The sequence below is a fragment of the Rhinoderma darwinii genome, assembly GCF_050947455.1.
Source record: "Rhinoderma darwinii isolate aRhiDar2 chromosome 2 unlocalized genomic scaffold, aRhiDar2.hap1 SUPER_2_unloc_56, whole genome shotgun sequence".
Classification (NCBI taxonomy): Eukaryota; Metazoa; Chordata; class Amphibia; order Anura; family Rhinodermatidae; genus Rhinoderma; species Rhinoderma darwinii.
In genome coordinates this window covers 1,600,073-1,614,361 of record NW_027461725.1, presented here as the reverse complement: position 1 = coordinate 1,614,361, position 14,289 = coordinate 1,600,073, and the positions used below count along the sequence as shown (strand labels likewise).

Sequence of the window (14,289 nt, the reverse complement as noted above, 5' to 3'; positions counted from 1 at the left end):
TTTCACAATCGATTAAAAAGGACTATGGATTAAAGCATTTAATGTCAATGGCCATTCTAAGCTGAATGTGCCTGCTCTCGTCAGATCGCAAAAGTTACCCAGCTTAAGGCCTCGTTTGTACCAGTGTGGGAGACTGTCTGGGAATCCGTGGTACGGTTACCTTTTTATTATGTCGTTTAGATTTTGTTTCACAATCGCTTAAAAAGGACTATGGATTAAAGCATTTAATGTCAATGGCCATTCTAAGCTGAATGTGCCTGCTCTCGTTAGATCGCAGAAGTTACACAGCTTAACGCCTCGCTAGTACCAGTGTGGGAGACTGTCTGGGAATGCGTGGAGCGGTTGACTTTTTATTATGTTGTTTAGATTTTGTTTCACAATAGATTAAATAGGACTATGGATTAAGGCTTTTAATGTCAATGGCCATTCTAAGCTGAACGTGCCTGCTCTTGTCAGATCGCAGAAGTTACACAGCTTAAGGCCTCGCTAGTACCAGTGTGGGAGACTGTCTGTGAATCCGTGGTACGGTTGACTTTTTATTATGTCGTTTAGATTTTGTTTCACAATCGATTAAAAAGGACTATGGATTAAAGCATTTAATGTCAATGGCCATTCTAAGCTGAATGTGCCTGCTCTCGTTAGATCGCAGAAGTTACACAGCTTAACGCCTTGCTAGTACCAGTGTGGGAGACTGTCTGGGTATCCGTGGTGCGGTTGACTTTTTATTATGTCGTTTAGATTTTGTTTCACAATAGATTAAATAGGACTATGGATTAAAGCATTTAACGTCAATGGCCATTCTAAGCTGAATGTGCCTGCTCTCGTCAGATCGCAGAAGTTACACAGCTTAAGGCCTCGCTAGTACCAGTGTGGGAGACTGTTTGGGAATCCGTGGTGCGGTTGAATTTTTATTATGTCGTTTAGATTTTGTTTCACAATCGATAAAAAAGGACTATGGATTAAAGCATTTAATGTCAATGGCCATTCTAAGCTGAATGTCCCTGCTCTCGTCAGATCGCAGAAGTTACACAGCTTAAGGCCTCGCTAGTACCAGTGTGGGAGACTGTCTGGGAATCCGTGGTGCGGTTGACTTTTTATTATGTTGTTTAGATTTTGTTTGACAATAGATTAAATAGGACTATGGATTAAGGCTTTTAATGTCAATGGCCATTCTAACCTGAATGTGCCTGCTCTCGTTAGATCGCATAAGTTACACAGCTTAAGGCCTCGCTAGTACCAGTGTGGGAGACTGTCTGGGAATCCGTGGTGCGGTTGACTTTTTATTATGTCGTTTAGATTTTGTTTCACAATAGATTAAATAGGACTATGGATTAAAGCATTTAACGTCATTGGCCATTCTAAGCTGAATGTGCCTGCTCTCGTCAGATCGCAGAAGTTACACAGTTTAAGGCCTCGCTAGTACCAGTGTGGGAGACTGTCTGGGAATCCGTGGTGCGGTTGAATTTTTATTATGTCTTTTAGATTTTGTTTCACAATCGATAAAAAAGGACTATGGATTAAAGCATTAAATGTCAATGGCCATTCTAAGCTGAATGTCCCTGCTCTCGTCAGATCGCAGAAGTTACACAGCTTAAGGCGTCGCTAGTACCAGTGTGGGAGACTGTCTGGGAATCCATGGTGCGGTTGACTTTTTATTATGTTGTTTAGATTTTGTTTCACAATAGATTAAATAGGACTATGGATTAAGGCTTTTAATGTCAATGGCCATTCTAAGCTGAATATGCCTGCTCTCGTCAGATCGCAGAAGTTACACAGCTTAAGGCCTTGCTAGTACCAGTGTGGGAGACTGTCTGGGAATCCTTGGTGCGGTTGACTTTTTATTATGTCGTTTAGATTTTGTTTCACAATCGATTAAAAAGGACTATGGATTAAAGCATTTAATGTAAATGGCCATTCTAAGCTGAATGTGTCTGCTCTCGTCAGATCGCAGAAGTTACACAGCTTAAGACCTCGCTAGTACCAGTGTGGGAGACTGTCTGGGAATCCGTGGTGTGGTTGACTTTTTATTATGTTGTTTAGATTTTGTTTCACAATAGATTAAATAGGACTATGGATTAAGGCTTTTAATGTCAATGGCCATTCTAAGCTGAACGTGCCTGCTCTTGTCAGATCGCAGAAGTTACAAAGCTTAAGGCCTCGCTAGTACCAGTGTGGGAGACTGTCTGTGAATCCGTGGTGCGGTTGACTTTTTATTATGTCGTTTAGATTTTGTTTCACAATCGATTAAAAAGGACTATGGATTAAAGCATTTAATGTCAATGGCCATTCTAAGCTGAATGTGCCCTCTCTCGTTAGATCGCAGAAGTTACACAGCTTAACGCCTCGCTAGTACCAGTGTGGGAGACTGTCTGGGTATCCGTGGTGCGGTTGACTTTTTATTATGTCGTTTAGATTTTGTTTCACAATAGATTAAATAGGACTATGGATTAAAGCATTTAACGTCAATGGCCATTCTAAGCTGAATGTGCCTGCTCTCGTCAGATCGCAGAAGTTACACAGCTTAAGGCCTCGCTAGTACCAGTGTGGGAGACTGTTTGGGAATCCGTGGTGCGGTTGAATTTTTATTATGTCGTTTAGATTTTGTTTCACAATCGATAAAAAAGGACTATGGATTAAAGCATTTAATGTCAATGGCCATTCTAAGCTGAATGTCCCTGCTCTCGTCAGATCGCAGAAGTTACACAGCTTAAGGCCTCGCTAGTACCAGTGTGGGAGACTGTCTGGGAATCCGTGGTGCGGTTGACTTTTTATTATGTTGTTTAGATTTTGTTTGACAATAGATTAAATAGGACTATGGATTAAGGCTTTTAATGTCAATGGCCATTCTAAGCTGAATGTGCCTGCTCTCGTTAGATCGCAGAAGTTACACAGCTTAACGCCTCGCTAGTACCAGTGTGGGAGACTGTCTGGGAATGCGTGGAGCGGTTGAATTTTTATTATGTCGTTTAGATTTTGTTTCACAATCGATTAAAAAGGACTATGGATTAAAGCATTTAATGTAAATGGCCATTCTAAGCTGAATGTGTCTGCTCTCGTCAGATCGCAGAAGTTACACAGCTTAAGACCTCGCTAGTACCAGTGTGGGAGACTGTCTGGGAATCCGTGGTGTGGTTGACTTTTTATTATGTTGTTTAGATTTTGTTTCACAATAGATTAAATAGGACTATGGATTAAGGCTTTTAATGTCAATGGCCATTCTAAGCTGAACGTGCCTGCTCTTGTCAGATCGCAGAAGTTACACAGCTTAAGGCCTCGCTAGTACCAGTGTGGGAGACTGTCTGTGAATCTGTGGTATGGTTGACTTTTTATTATGTCGTTTAGATTTTGTTTCACAATCGATTAAAAAGGACTATGGATTAAAGCATTTAATGTCAATGGCCATTCTAAGCTGAATGTGCCTGCTCTCGTTAGATCGCAGAAGTTACACAGCTTAACGCCTCGCTAGTACCAGTGTGGGAGACTGTCTGGGTATCCGTGGTGCGGTTGACTTTTTATTATGTCGTTTAGATTTTGTTTCACAATAGATTAAATAGGACTATGGATTAAAGCATTTAACGTCAATGGCCATTCTAAGCTGAATGTGCCTGCTCTCGTCAGATCGCAGAAGTTACACAGCTTAAGGCCTCGCTAGTACCAGTGTGGGAGACTGTTTGGGAATCCGTGGTGCGGTTGAATTTTTATTATGTCGTTTAGATTTTGTTTCACAATCGATAAAAAAGGACTATGGATTAAAGCATTTAATGTCAATGGCCATTCTAAGCTGAATGTCCCTGCTCTCGTCAGATCGCAGAAGTTACACAGCTTAAGGCCTCGCTAGTACCAGTGTGGGAGACTGTCTGGGAATCCGTGGTGCGGTTGACTTTTTATTATGTTGTTTAGATTTTGTTTGACAATAGATTAAATAGGACTATGGATTAAGGCTTTTAATGTCAATGGCCATTCTAAGCTGAATGTGCCTGCTCTCGTTAGATCGCAGAAGTTACACAGCTTAACGCCTCGCTAGTACCAGTGTGGGAGACTGTCTGGGAATGCGTGGAGCGGTTGACTTTTTATTATGTCGTTTAGATTTTGTTTCACAATCGATTAAAAAGGACTATGGATTAAAGCATTTAATGTCAATGGCCATTCTAAGCTGAATGTCCCTGCTCTCGTCAGATCGCAGAAGTTACACAGCTTAAGGCCTCGCTAGTACCAGTGTGGGAGACTGTCTGGGAATCCGTGGTGCGGTTGACTTTTTATTATGTCGTTTAGATTTTCTTTCACAATCGATTAAAAAGGACTATGGATTAAAGCATTTAATGTCAATGGCCATTCTGAGCTGAATGTGCCTGCTCTCGTCAGATCGCAGAAGTTACACAGCTCAAGGCCTCGCTAGTACCAGTGTGGGAGACTGTCTGGGAATCCGTGGTGCAGTTGACTTTTTATTATGTCGTTTAGATTTTGTTTCACAATCGATTATTAAGGACTATGGATTAAATCATTTAAGTCAATGGCCATTCTAAGCTGAATGTGCCTGCTCTCGTCAGATCTCAGAAGTTACACAGCTTAAGGCCTCACTAGTACCAGTGTGGGAGACTGTCTGGGAATCCGTGGTGCGGTTGACTTTTTATTATGTCGTTTAGATTTTGTTTCACAATCGATTAAAAAGGACTATGGATTAAAACATTTAATGTCAATGGCCATTCTAAGCTGAATGTGCCTGCTCTCGTTAGATCGCAGAAGTTACACAGCTTAACGCCTCGCTGGTACCAGTGTGGGAGACTGTCTGGGAATCCGTGGTGCAGTTGACGTTTTATTATGTCGTTTAGATTTTGTTTCACAATCGATTAAAAAGGACTATGGATTAAAGCATTTAATGTCAATGGCCATTCTAAGCTGAATGTGCTTGCTCTCGTTAGATCGCAGAAGTTACACAGTTTAACGCCTCGCTAGCACCAGTGTGGGAGACTGGCTGGGAATCCGTGGTGCGGTTGACTTTTTATTTTGTCGTTTAGATTTTGTTTCACAATAGATTAAATAGGACTATGGATTAAAGCATTTAATGTCAATGGCCATTCTAAGCTGAATGTGCCTGCTCTCGTCAGATCGCAGAAGTTACACTGCTTAAGGCCTCGCTAGTACCAGTGTGGGAGACTGTCTGGGAATCCGTGGTGCGGTTGAATTTTTATTATGTCGTTTAGATTTTGTTTCACAATCGATTAAAAAGGACTATGGATTAAAGCATTTAATGTCAATGGCCAGTCTAAGCTGAATGTGCCTGCTCTCGTCAGATCGCAGAAGTTACACAGCTTAAGGCCTCGCTAGTACCAGTGTGGGAGACTGTCTGGGAATCCGTGGTGCGGTTGACTTTTTATTATGTCGTTTAGATTTTGTTTCACAATAGATTAAATAGGACTATGGATTAAAGCATTTAACGTCAATGGCCATTCTAAGCTGAATGTGCCTGCTCTCGTCAGAACGCAGAAGTTACACAGCTTAAGGCCTCGCTAGTACCAGTTTGGGAAACTGTCTGGGAATCCGTGGTGCGGTTGAATTTTTATTATGTCGTTTAGATTTTGTTTCACAATCGATTAAAAAGGACTATGGATTAAAGCATTTAATGTCAATGGCCATTCTAAGCTGAATGTCCCTTCTCTCGTCAGATCGCAGAAGTTACACAGCTTAAGGCCTCGCTAGTACCAGTGTGGGAGACTGGCTGGGAATCCGTGGTGCGGTTGACTTTTTATAATGTTGTTTAGATTTTTTTTCACAATAGATTAAATAGGACTATGGATTAAGGATTTTAATGTCAATGGCCATTCTAAGCTGAATGTGCCTGCTGTCGTCAGGTCACAGAAGTTACACAGCTTAAGGCCTCGCTAGTACCAGTGTGGGAGACTGTCTGGGAATCCGTGGTGCGGTTGACTTTTTATTATGTCTTTTAGATTTTGATTCACAATCGATTAAAAAGGACTATGGATTAAAGCATTTAATGTCAATGGCCATTCTAAGCTGAATGTGCCTGCTCTCGTTAGATCGCAGAAGTTACACAGCTTATCGCCTCGCTGGTACCAGTGTGGGAGACTGTCTGGGAATCCGTGGTGCTGTTGAATTTTTATTATGTCGTTTAGATTTTGTTTCACAATAGATTAAATATGACTATGGATTAAAGCACTTAAAGTCAATGGCCAGTCTAAGCTGAATGTGCCTGCTCTCGTCAGATCGCAGAAGTTACACAGCTTAAGGCCTCGCTAGTACCAGTGTGGGAGACTGTCTGGGAATCCGTGGTGCGGTTGACCTTTTATTATGTCGTTTAGATTTTGTTTCACAATAGATTAAATAGGACTATGGATTAAAGCATTTAACGTCAATGGCCATTCTAAACTGAATGTGCCTGCTCTCGTCAGGACGCAGAAGTTACACAGCTTAAGCCCTCGCTAGTACCAGTTTGGGAGACTGTCTGGGAATCCGTGGTGCGGTTGAATTTTTATTATGTCGTTTAGATTTTGTTTCACAATCGATTAAAAAGGACTATGGATTAAAGCATTTAATGTCAATGGCCATTCTAAGCTGAATGTTCCTGCTCTCGTCAGATCGCAGAAGTTACACAGCTTAAGGCCTCGCTAGTACCAGTGTGGGAGACTGGCTGGGAATCCGTGGTGCGGTTGACTTTTTATAATGTTGTTTAGATTTTTTTTCACAATAGATTAAATAGGACTATGGATTAAGGATTTTAATGTCAATGGCCATTCTAAGCTGAATGTGCCTGCTGTCGTCAGATCACAGAAGTTACACAGCTTAAGGCCTCGCTAGTACCAGTGTGGGAGACTGTCTGGGAATCCGTGGTGCGGTTGACTTTTTATTATGTCGTTTAGATTTTGTTTCACAATCGATTAAAAAGGACTATGGATTAAAGCATTTAATGACAATGGCCATTCTAAGCTGAATGTGCCTGCTCTCGTCAGATCGCGGAAGTTACACAGCTTAAGGCCTCGCTAGTACCAGTGTGGGAGACTGTCTGGGAATCCGTGGTGCGATTGAATTTTTATTATGTCGTTTAGATTTTGTTTCACAATAGATTAAATAGGACTATGGATTAAAGCATTTACCATCAATGGCCATTCTAAGCTGAATGTGCCTGCTCTCGTCAGAGCGCAGAAGTTACACAGCTTAAGGCCTCGCTAGTACCAGTGTGGGAGACTGTCTGGGAATCCGTGGTGTGGTTGAATTTTTATTATGTCGTTTAGATTTTGTTTCACAATCGATTAAAAAGGACTATGGATTACAGCATTTAATGTCAATGGCCATTCTAAGCTGAATGTCCCTGCTCTCGTCAGATCGCAGAAGTTACACAGCTTAAGGCCTCGCTAGTACCAGTGTGGGAGACTGTCTGGGAAGCCGTGGTGCGGTTGATTTTTTATTATGTCGTTTAGATTTTGTTTTACAATCGATTAAAAAGGACTATGGATTAAAGCATTTAATGTCAATGGCCATTCTAAGCTGAATGTACCTGCTCTCGTCAGATTGCAGAAGTTACACAGCTTAAGGCCTCGCTAGTACCAGTGTGGGGGACTGTCTGGGAATCCGTGGTGCGGTTGAATTTTTATTATGTCGTTTAGATTTTGTTTCACAATCGATTAAAAAGGACTATGGATTAAAGCATTTAACGTCAATGGCCATTCTAAGCTGAATATGCCTGCTCTCGTCAGATCGCAGAAGTTACACAGCTTAAGGCCTCGCTAGTACCAGTGTGGGAGACTGTCTGGGAATCCGTGGTGCGGTTGAATTTTTATTATGTCGTTTAGATTTTGTTTCACAATAGATTAAATATGACTATGGATTAAAGCATTTAACGTCAATGGCCATTCTAAGCTGAATGTGCCTGCTCTCGTCAGATCGCAGAAGTTACACAGCTTAAGGCCTCGCTAGTACCAGTGTGGGAGACTGTCTGGGAATCCGTGGTGCGGTTGAATTTTTATTATGTCGTTTAGATTTTGTTTCACAATCGATTAAAAAGGACTATGGATTAAAGCATTTAATGTCAATGGCCAGTCTAAGCTGAATGTGCCTGCTCTCGTCAGATCGCAGAAGTTACACAGCTTAAGGCCTCGCTAGTACCAGTGTGGGAGACTGTCTGGGAATCCGTGGTGCGGTTGAATTTTTATTATGTCGTTTAGATTTTGTTTCACAATAGATTAAATATGACTATGGATTAAAGCATTTAACGTCAATGGCCATTCTAAGCTGAATGTGCCTGCTCTCGTCAGATCGCAGAAGTTACACAGCTTAAGGCCTCGCTAGTACCAGTGTGGGAGACTGTCTGGGAATCCGTGGTGCAGTTGACTTTTTATTATGTCGTTTAGATTTTGTTTCACAATAGATTAAATAGGACTATGGATTAAAGCATTTAACGTCAATGGCCATTCTAAGCTGAATGTTCCTGCTCTCGTCAGAACGCAGAAGTTACACAGCTTAAGGCCTCGCTAGTACCAGTTTGGGAGACTGTCTGGGAATCCGTGGTGCGGTTGAATTTTTATTATGTCGTTTAGATTTTGTTTCACAATCGATTAAAAAGGACTATGTATTAAAGCATTTAATGTCAATGGCCATTCTAAGCTGAATGTCCCTGCTCTCGTCAGATCGCAGAAGTTACACAGCTTAAGGCCTCGCTAGTACCAGTGTGGGAGACTGGCTGGGAATCCGTGGTGCGGTTGACTTTTTATAATGTTGTTTAGATTTTTTTTCACAATAGATTAAATAGGACTATGGATTAAGGATTTTAATGTCAATGGCCATTCTAAGCTGAATGTGCCTGCTGTCGTCAGATCACAGAAGTTACACAGCTTAAGGCCTCGCTAGTACCAGTGTGGGAGACTGTCTGGGAATCCGTGGTGCGGTTGACTTTTTATTATGTCGTTTAGATTTTGTTTCACAATAGATTAAATAGGACTATGGATTAAAGCATTTAACGTCAATGGCCATTCTAAGCTGAATGTGCCTGCTCTCGTCAGAACGCAGAAGTTACACAGCTTAAGGCCTCGCTAGTACCAGTGTGGGGGACTGTCTGGGAATCCGTGGTGCGGTTGAATTTTTATTATGTCGTTTAGATTTTGTTTCACAATCGATTAAAAAGGACTATGGATTAAAGCATTTAATGTCAATGGCCATTCTAAGCTGAATGTCCCTGCTCTCGTCAGATCGCAGAAGTTACACGGCTTAAGGCCTCGCTAGTACCAGTGTGGGAGACTGTCTGGGAATCCCTGGTGCGGTTGACTTTTTATTATGTTGTTTAGATTTTGTTTCACAATCGATTAAAAAGGACTATGGATTAAAGCATTTAATGTCAATGGCCATTCTAAGCTGAATGTGCCTGCTCTCGTCAGATCGCAGAAGTTACCCAGCTTAAGGCCTCGCTAGTACCAGTGTGGGAGACTGTCTGGGAATCCGTGGTGCGGTTGACGTTTTATTATGTTGTTTAGATTTTGTTTCACAATAGATTAAATAGGACTATGGATTAAGGCTTTTAATATCAATGGCCATTCTAAGCTGAATGTGCTTGCTCTCGTCAGATCGCAGAAGTTACACAGCTTAAGGCCTCGCTAGTACCAGTGTGGGAGACTGTCTCGGAATCCGTGGTGCAGTTGACTTTTTATTATGTCGTTTTGATTTTGTTTCACAATCGATTAAAAAGGACTATGGATTAAAGCATTTAACGTCAATGGCCATTCTAAGCTGAATGTGCCTGTTCTCGTCAGATCGCAGAAGTTACACAGCTTAATGCTTTGCTATTACCAGTGTGGGAGACTGTCTGGGAATCCGTGGTGCGGTTGACTTTTTATTATGTCGTTTAGATTTTGTTTCACAATAGATTAAATAGGACTATGGATTAAAGCATTTAACGTCAATGGCCATTCTAAGCTGAATGTGCCTGCTCTCGTCAGAACGCAGAAGTTACACAGCTTAAGGCCTCGCTAGTACCAGTGTGGGAAACTGTCTGGGAATCCGTGGTGCGGTTGAATTTTTATTATGTCGTTTAGATTTTGTTTCACAATCGATTAAAAAGGACTATGGATTAAAGCATTTAATGTCTATGGCCATTCTAAGCTGATTGTGCCTGCCCTCGTCAGATCGCAGAAGTTACATAGCTTAAGGCCTCGCTAGTACCAGTGTGGGAGACTGTCTGGGAATCCGTGGTGCGGCTGACTTTTTATTATGTCGTTTAGATTTTGTTTCACAATAGATTAAATAGGACTATGGATTAAAGCATTTAACGTCAATGGCCATTCTAAGCTGAATGTGCCTGCTCTCGTCAGAACGCAGAAGTTACACAGCTTAAGGCCTCGCTAGTACCAGTGTGGGAGACTGTCTGGGAATCCGTGGTGCGGTTGAATTTTTATTATGTCGTTTAGATTTTGTTTCACAATCGATTGAAAAGGACTATGGATTAAAGCATTTAATGTCAATGGCCATTCTAAGCTGAATGTCAATGGCCATTCTAAGCTGAATGTCCCTTCTCTCGTCAGATCGCAGAAGTTACACAGCTTAAGGCCTCGCTAGTACCAGTGTGGGAGACTGTCTGGGAATCCGTGGTGCGGTTGACTTTTTATTATGTCGTTTTGATTTTGTTTCACAATCGATTAAAAAGGACTATGGATTAAAGCATTTAATGTCAATGGCCATTCTAAGCTGAATGTGCCTGCTCTCGTCAGATCGCAGAAGTTACACAGCTTAAGGCCTCGCTAGTACCAGTGTGGGAGACTGTCTGGGAATCCGTGGTGCGGTTGACTTTTTATTATGTCGTTTAGATTTTGTTTCACAATAGATTAAATAGGACTATGGATTAAAGCATTTAACGTCAATGGCCATTCTAAGCTGAATGTGCCTGCTCTCGTCAGATCGCAGAAGTTACACAGCTTAAGGCCTCGCTAGTACCAGTGTGGGAGACTGTCTGGGAATCCGTGGTGCGGTTGAATTTTTATTATGTCGTTTAGATTTTGTTTCACAATCGATTAAAAAGGACTATGGATTAAAGCATTTAATGTCAATGGCCATTCTAAGCTGAATGTCAATGGCCATTCTAAGCTGAATGTCCCTGCTCTCGTCAGATCGCAGAAGTTACACAGCTTAAGGCCTCGCTAGTACCAGTGTGGGAGACTGTCTGGGAATCCGTGGTGCGGTTGACTTTTTATTATGTCGTTTTGATTTTGTTTCACAATCGATTAAAAAGGACTATGGATTAAAGCATTTAATGTCAATGGCCATTCTAAGCTGAATGTGCCTGCTCTCGTCAGATCGCAGAAGTTACACAGCTTAAGGCCTCGCTAGTTCCAGTGTGGGAGACTGTCTGGGAATCCGTGGTGCGGTTGACTTTTTATTATGTCGTTTAGATTTTGTTTCACAATAGATTAAATAGGACTATGGATTAAAGCATTTAACGTCAATGGCCATTCTAAGCTGAAGTTACACAGCTTAAGGCCTCGCTAGTACCAGTGTGGGAGACTGTCTGGGAATCCGTGGTGCGGTTGAATTTTTATTATGTCGTTTAGATTTTGTTTCACAATCGATTAAAAAGGACTATGGATTAAAGCATTTAATGTCAATGGCCATTCTAAGCTGAATGTCAATGGCCATTCTAAGCTGAATGTCCCTGCTCTCGTCAGATCGCAGAAGTTACACTGCTTAAGGCCTCGCTAGTACCAGTGTGGGAGACTGTCTGGGAATCCGTGGTGCGGTTGACTTTTTATTATGTTGTTTAGATTTTGTTTCACAATAGATTAAAAAGGACTATGTATTAAAGCATTTAATGTCAATGGCCATTCTAAGCTGAATGCGCCTGCTCTCGTCAGATCGCAGAAGTTACTCAGCTTAAGCCCTCGCTAGTACCAGTGTGGGAGACTGTCTGGGAATCCGTGGTGCGGTTGACTTTTTATTATGTCGTTTAGATTTTGTTTCACAATCGATTAAAAAGGACTATGGATTAAAGCATTTAATGTCAATGGCCATTCTAAGCTGAATGTGCCTGCCCTTGTCAGATCGCAGAAGTTACACAGTTTAAGGCCTCGCTAGTACCAGTGTGGGAGACTGTCTGGGAATCCGTGGTGCGGTTGAATTGTTATTATGTCGTTTAGATTTTATTTCACAATCGATTAAAAAGGACTATGGATTAAAGCATTTAATGTCAATGGTCATTCTAAGCTGAATGTCCCTACTCTCGTCAGATCGCAGTAGTTACACAGCTTAAGGCCTCGCTAGTACCAGTGTGGGAGACTGTCTGGGAATCCGTGGTGCGGTTGACTTTTTATTATGTCGTTTAGATTTTGTTTCACAATCGATTAAAAAGGACTATGGATTAAAGCATTTAATGTCAATGGCTATTCTAAGCTGAATGTGCCTGCTCTCGTCAGATTGCAGAAGTTACACAGCTTAAGGCCTCGCTAGTACCAGTGTGGGAGACTGTCTGGGAATCCGTGGTGCGGTTGACTTTTTATTATGTCGTTTAGATTTTGTTTCACAATCGATTAAAAAGGACTATGGATTAAAGCATTTAAGGTCAATGGCCATTCTAAGCTGAATGTGCCTGCTCTCGTCAGATCGCAGAAGTTACACAGCTTAAGGCCTCGCTAGTACCAGTGTGGGAGACTGTCTGGGAATCCATGGTGCGGTTGACTTTTTATTATGTAGTTTAGATTTTGTTTCACAATAGATTAAATAGGACTATGGATTAAAGCATTTAACGTCAATGGCCATTCTAAACTGAATGTGCCTGCTCTCGTCAGAACGCAGAAGTTACACACCTTAAGGCCTCGCTAGTACCAGTGTGGGAGCCTGTCTTGGAATCCGTGGTGCGGTTGAATTGTTATTATGTCGTTTAGATTTTGTTTCACAATCGATTAAAAAGGACTATGGATTAAAGCATTTAATGTCAATGGCCATTCTAAGCTGAATGTCCCTGCTCTCGTCAGATCGCAGAAGTTACACAGCTTAAGGCCTCGCTAGTACCAGTGTGGGAGACTGTCTGGGAATCCGTGGTGCGGTTGACTTTTTATTATGTTGTTTAGATTTTGTTTCACAATAGATTAAATAGGACTATCGATTAAAGCATTTAATGTCAATGGCCATTCTAAGCTGAATGTGCCTGCTCTCGTCAGATCGCAGAAGTTACACAGCTTAAGGCCTCGCTAGTACCAGTGTGGGAGACTGTCTGGGAATCCGTGGTGCGGTTGACTTTTTATTATGTCGTTTAGATTTTGTTTCACAATCGATTAAAAAGGACTATGGATTAAAGCATTTAATGTCAATGGCCATTCTAAGCTGAATGTGCCTGCTCTCGTCAGATCGCAGAAGTTACTCAGCTTAAGCCCTCGCTAGTACCAGTGTGGGAGACTGTCTGGGAATCCGTGGTGCGGTTGACTTTTTATTATGTCGTTTAGATTTTGTTTCACAATCGATTAAAAAGGACTATGGATTAAAGCATTTAATGTCAATGGCCATTCTAAGCTGAATGTGCCTGCCCTTGTCAGATCGCAGAAGTTACACAGTTTAAGGCCTCGCTAGTACCAGTGTGGGAGACTGTCTGGGAATCCGTGGTGCGGTTGAATTGTTATTATGTCGTTTAGATTTTATTTCACAATCGATTAAAAAGGACTATGGATTAAAGCATTTAATGTCAATGGTCATTCTAAGCTGAATGTCCCTACTCTCGTCAGATCGCAGTAGTTACACAGCTTAAGGCCTCGCTAGTACCAGTGTGGGAGACTGTCTGGGAATCCGTGGTGCGGTTGACTTTTTATTATGTCGTTTAGATTTTGTTTCACAATCGATTAAAAAGGACTATGGATTAAAGCATTTAATGTCAATGGCTATTCTAAGCTGAATGTGCCTGCTCTCGTCAGATTGCAGAAGTTACACAGCTTAAGGCCTCGCTAGTACCAGTGTGGGAGACTGTCTGGGAATCCGTGGTGCGGTTGACTTTTTATTATGTCGTTTAGATTTTGTTTCACAATAGATTAAAAAGGACTATGGATTAAAGCATTTAAGGTCAATGGCCATTCTAAGCTGAATGTGCCTGCTCTCGTCAGATCGCAGAAGTTACACAGCTTAAGGCCTCGCTAGTACCAGTGTGGGAGACTGTCTGGGAATCCATGGTGCGGTTGACTTTTTATTATGTAGTTTAGATTTTGTTTCACAATAGATTAAATAGGACTATGGATTAAAGCATTTAACGTCAATGGCCATTCTAAACTGAATGTGCCTGCTCTCGTCAGAACGCAGAAGTTACACACCTTAAGG

At 41.6% G+C, this 14,289-nt stretch overlaps 58 pseudogenes; all 58 read left to right on the top strand.

The window, feature by feature from the left end:
- The first annotated feature begins 229 nt into the window (after positions 1–229).
- LOC142680340 (5S ribosomal RNA) lies at positions 230–348 on the top strand (annotated as a pseudogene).
- A 67-nt stretch (positions 349–415) lies between these two features.
- LOC142680306 (5S ribosomal RNA) lies at positions 416–534 on the top strand (annotated as a pseudogene).
- A 253-nt stretch (positions 535–787) lies between these two features.
- LOC142681341 (5S ribosomal RNA) lies at positions 788–906 on the top strand (annotated as a pseudogene).
- A 67-nt stretch (positions 907–973) lies between these two features.
- LOC142681078 (5S ribosomal RNA) lies at positions 974–1,092 on the top strand (annotated as a pseudogene).
- A 67-nt stretch (positions 1,093–1,159) lies between these two features.
- On the top strand, positions 1,160–1,278 carry LOC142680285 (5S ribosomal RNA; annotated as a pseudogene).
- Positions 1,279–1,345: 67 nt separating this feature from the next.
- LOC142680204 (5S ribosomal RNA) lies at positions 1,346–1,464 on the top strand (annotated as a pseudogene).
- Positions 1,465–1,531: 67 nt separating this feature from the next.
- Positions 1,532–1,650, top strand: LOC142680302 (5S ribosomal RNA; annotated as a pseudogene).
- A 67-nt stretch (positions 1,651–1,717) lies between these two features.
- Positions 1,718–1,836, top strand: LOC142681185 (5S ribosomal RNA; annotated as a pseudogene).
- Positions 1,837–1,903: 67 nt separating this feature from the next.
- On the top strand, positions 1,904–2,022 carry LOC142680344 (5S ribosomal RNA; annotated as a pseudogene).
- Positions 2,023–2,461: 439 nt separating this feature from the next.
- On the top strand, positions 2,462–2,580 carry LOC142681340 (5S ribosomal RNA; annotated as a pseudogene).
- Positions 2,581–2,647: 67 nt separating this feature from the next.
- On the top strand, positions 2,648–2,766 carry LOC142681077 (5S ribosomal RNA; annotated as a pseudogene).
- A 253-nt stretch (positions 2,767–3,019) lies between these two features.
- Positions 3,020–3,138, top strand: LOC142680343 (5S ribosomal RNA; annotated as a pseudogene).
- A 439-nt stretch (positions 3,139–3,577) lies between these two features.
- Positions 3,578–3,696, top strand: LOC142681339 (5S ribosomal RNA; annotated as a pseudogene).
- A 67-nt stretch (positions 3,697–3,763) lies between these two features.
- Positions 3,764–3,882, top strand: LOC142681076 (5S ribosomal RNA; annotated as a pseudogene).
- Positions 3,883–3,949: 67 nt separating this feature from the next.
- LOC142680339 (5S ribosomal RNA) lies at positions 3,950–4,068 on the top strand (annotated as a pseudogene).
- A 67-nt stretch (positions 4,069–4,135) lies between these two features.
- On the top strand, positions 4,136–4,254 carry LOC142681075 (5S ribosomal RNA; annotated as a pseudogene).
- A 67-nt stretch (positions 4,255–4,321) lies between these two features.
- LOC142681090 (5S ribosomal RNA) lies at positions 4,322–4,440 on the top strand (annotated as a pseudogene).
- Positions 4,441–4,506: 66 nt separating this feature from the next.
- On the top strand, positions 4,507–4,625 carry LOC142681353 (5S ribosomal RNA; annotated as a pseudogene).
- A 439-nt stretch (positions 4,626–5,064) lies between these two features.
- LOC142680083 (5S ribosomal RNA) lies at positions 5,065–5,183 on the top strand (annotated as a pseudogene).
- A 67-nt stretch (positions 5,184–5,250) lies between these two features.
- LOC142681215 (5S ribosomal RNA) lies at positions 5,251–5,369 on the top strand (annotated as a pseudogene).
- Positions 5,370–5,436: 67 nt separating this feature from the next.
- LOC142681408 (5S ribosomal RNA) lies at positions 5,437–5,555 on the top strand (annotated as a pseudogene).
- Positions 5,556–5,622: 67 nt separating this feature from the next.
- On the top strand, positions 5,623–5,741 carry LOC142680238 (5S ribosomal RNA; annotated as a pseudogene).
- A 439-nt stretch (positions 5,742–6,180) lies between these two features.
- LOC142681167 (5S ribosomal RNA) lies at positions 6,181–6,299 on the top strand (annotated as a pseudogene).
- A 253-nt stretch (positions 6,300–6,552) lies between these two features.
- LOC142681109 (5S ribosomal RNA) lies at positions 6,553–6,671 on the top strand (annotated as a pseudogene).
- Positions 6,672–6,738: 67 nt separating this feature from the next.
- On the top strand, positions 6,739–6,857 carry LOC142680352 (5S ribosomal RNA; annotated as a pseudogene).
- A 67-nt stretch (positions 6,858–6,924) lies between these two features.
- On the top strand, positions 6,925–7,043 carry LOC142680193 (5S ribosomal RNA; annotated as a pseudogene).
- A 67-nt stretch (positions 7,044–7,110) lies between these two features.
- On the top strand, positions 7,111–7,229 carry LOC142680127 (5S ribosomal RNA; annotated as a pseudogene).
- A 67-nt stretch (positions 7,230–7,296) lies between these two features.
- On the top strand, positions 7,297–7,415 carry LOC142681188 (5S ribosomal RNA; annotated as a pseudogene).
- A 67-nt stretch (positions 7,416–7,482) lies between these two features.
- Positions 7,483–7,601, top strand: LOC142681451 (5S ribosomal RNA; annotated as a pseudogene).
- A 67-nt stretch (positions 7,602–7,668) lies between these two features.
- LOC142681265 (5S ribosomal RNA) lies at positions 7,669–7,787 on the top strand (annotated as a pseudogene).
- Positions 7,788–7,854: 67 nt separating this feature from the next.
- Positions 7,855–7,973, top strand: LOC142681239 (5S ribosomal RNA; annotated as a pseudogene).
- A 67-nt stretch (positions 7,974–8,040) lies between these two features.
- On the top strand, positions 8,041–8,159 carry LOC142680098 (5S ribosomal RNA; annotated as a pseudogene).
- A 67-nt stretch (positions 8,160–8,226) lies between these two features.
- On the top strand, positions 8,227–8,345 carry LOC142680795 (5S ribosomal RNA; annotated as a pseudogene).
- A 67-nt stretch (positions 8,346–8,412) lies between these two features.
- LOC142681223 (5S ribosomal RNA) lies at positions 8,413–8,531 on the top strand (annotated as a pseudogene).
- A 67-nt stretch (positions 8,532–8,598) lies between these two features.
- Positions 8,599–8,717, top strand: LOC142681170 (5S ribosomal RNA; annotated as a pseudogene).
- Positions 8,718–8,784: 67 nt separating this feature from the next.
- On the top strand, positions 8,785–8,903 carry LOC142680351 (5S ribosomal RNA; annotated as a pseudogene).
- Positions 8,904–8,970: 67 nt separating this feature from the next.
- Positions 8,971–9,089, top strand: LOC142681177 (5S ribosomal RNA; annotated as a pseudogene).
- A 67-nt stretch (positions 9,090–9,156) lies between these two features.
- LOC142680096 (5S ribosomal RNA) lies at positions 9,157–9,275 on the top strand (annotated as a pseudogene).
- A 67-nt stretch (positions 9,276–9,342) lies between these two features.
- LOC142681210 (5S ribosomal RNA) lies at positions 9,343–9,461 on the top strand (annotated as a pseudogene).
- Positions 9,462–9,528: 67 nt separating this feature from the next.
- Positions 9,529–9,647, top strand: LOC142680198 (5S ribosomal RNA; annotated as a pseudogene).
- Positions 9,648–9,900: 253 nt separating this feature from the next.
- Positions 9,901–10,019, top strand: LOC142681333 (5S ribosomal RNA; annotated as a pseudogene).
- A 253-nt stretch (positions 10,020–10,272) lies between these two features.
- Positions 10,273–10,391, top strand: LOC142681150 (5S ribosomal RNA; annotated as a pseudogene).
- A 91-nt stretch (positions 10,392–10,482) lies between these two features.
- Positions 10,483–10,601, top strand: LOC142680175 (5S ribosomal RNA; annotated as a pseudogene).
- Positions 10,602–10,668: 67 nt separating this feature from the next.
- LOC142680415 (5S ribosomal RNA) lies at positions 10,669–10,787 on the top strand (annotated as a pseudogene).
- Positions 10,788–10,854: 67 nt separating this feature from the next.
- LOC142681238 (5S ribosomal RNA) lies at positions 10,855–10,973 on the top strand (annotated as a pseudogene).
- A 91-nt stretch (positions 10,974–11,064) lies between these two features.
- Positions 11,065–11,183, top strand: LOC142681073 (5S ribosomal RNA; annotated as a pseudogene).
- Positions 11,184–11,250: 67 nt separating this feature from the next.
- On the top strand, positions 11,251–11,369 carry LOC142681351 (5S ribosomal RNA; annotated as a pseudogene).
- A 250-nt stretch (positions 11,370–11,619) lies between these two features.
- On the top strand, positions 11,620–11,738 carry LOC142681338 (5S ribosomal RNA; annotated as a pseudogene).
- Positions 11,739–11,805: 67 nt separating this feature from the next.
- Positions 11,806–11,924, top strand: LOC142681314 (5S ribosomal RNA; annotated as a pseudogene).
- A 253-nt stretch (positions 11,925–12,177) lies between these two features.
- Positions 12,178–12,296, top strand: LOC142680242 (5S ribosomal RNA; annotated as a pseudogene).
- A 67-nt stretch (positions 12,297–12,363) lies between these two features.
- On the top strand, positions 12,364–12,482 carry LOC142681411 (5S ribosomal RNA; annotated as a pseudogene).
- Positions 12,483–12,549: 67 nt separating this feature from the next.
- On the top strand, positions 12,550–12,668 carry LOC142681328 (5S ribosomal RNA; annotated as a pseudogene).
- A 253-nt stretch (positions 12,669–12,921) lies between these two features.
- On the top strand, positions 12,922–13,040 carry LOC142681072 (5S ribosomal RNA; annotated as a pseudogene).
- A 67-nt stretch (positions 13,041–13,107) lies between these two features.
- LOC142680403 (5S ribosomal RNA) lies at positions 13,108–13,226 on the top strand (annotated as a pseudogene).
- A 67-nt stretch (positions 13,227–13,293) lies between these two features.
- LOC142680052 (5S ribosomal RNA) lies at positions 13,294–13,412 on the top strand (annotated as a pseudogene).
- Positions 13,413–13,665: 253 nt separating this feature from the next.
- On the top strand, positions 13,666–13,784 carry LOC142680241 (5S ribosomal RNA; annotated as a pseudogene).
- A 67-nt stretch (positions 13,785–13,851) lies between these two features.
- Positions 13,852–13,970, top strand: LOC142681409 (5S ribosomal RNA; annotated as a pseudogene).
- Positions 13,971–14,037: 67 nt separating this feature from the next.
- LOC142681327 (5S ribosomal RNA) lies at positions 14,038–14,156 on the top strand (annotated as a pseudogene).
- The last annotated feature ends 133 nt before the right edge of the window (positions 14,157–14,289 follow it).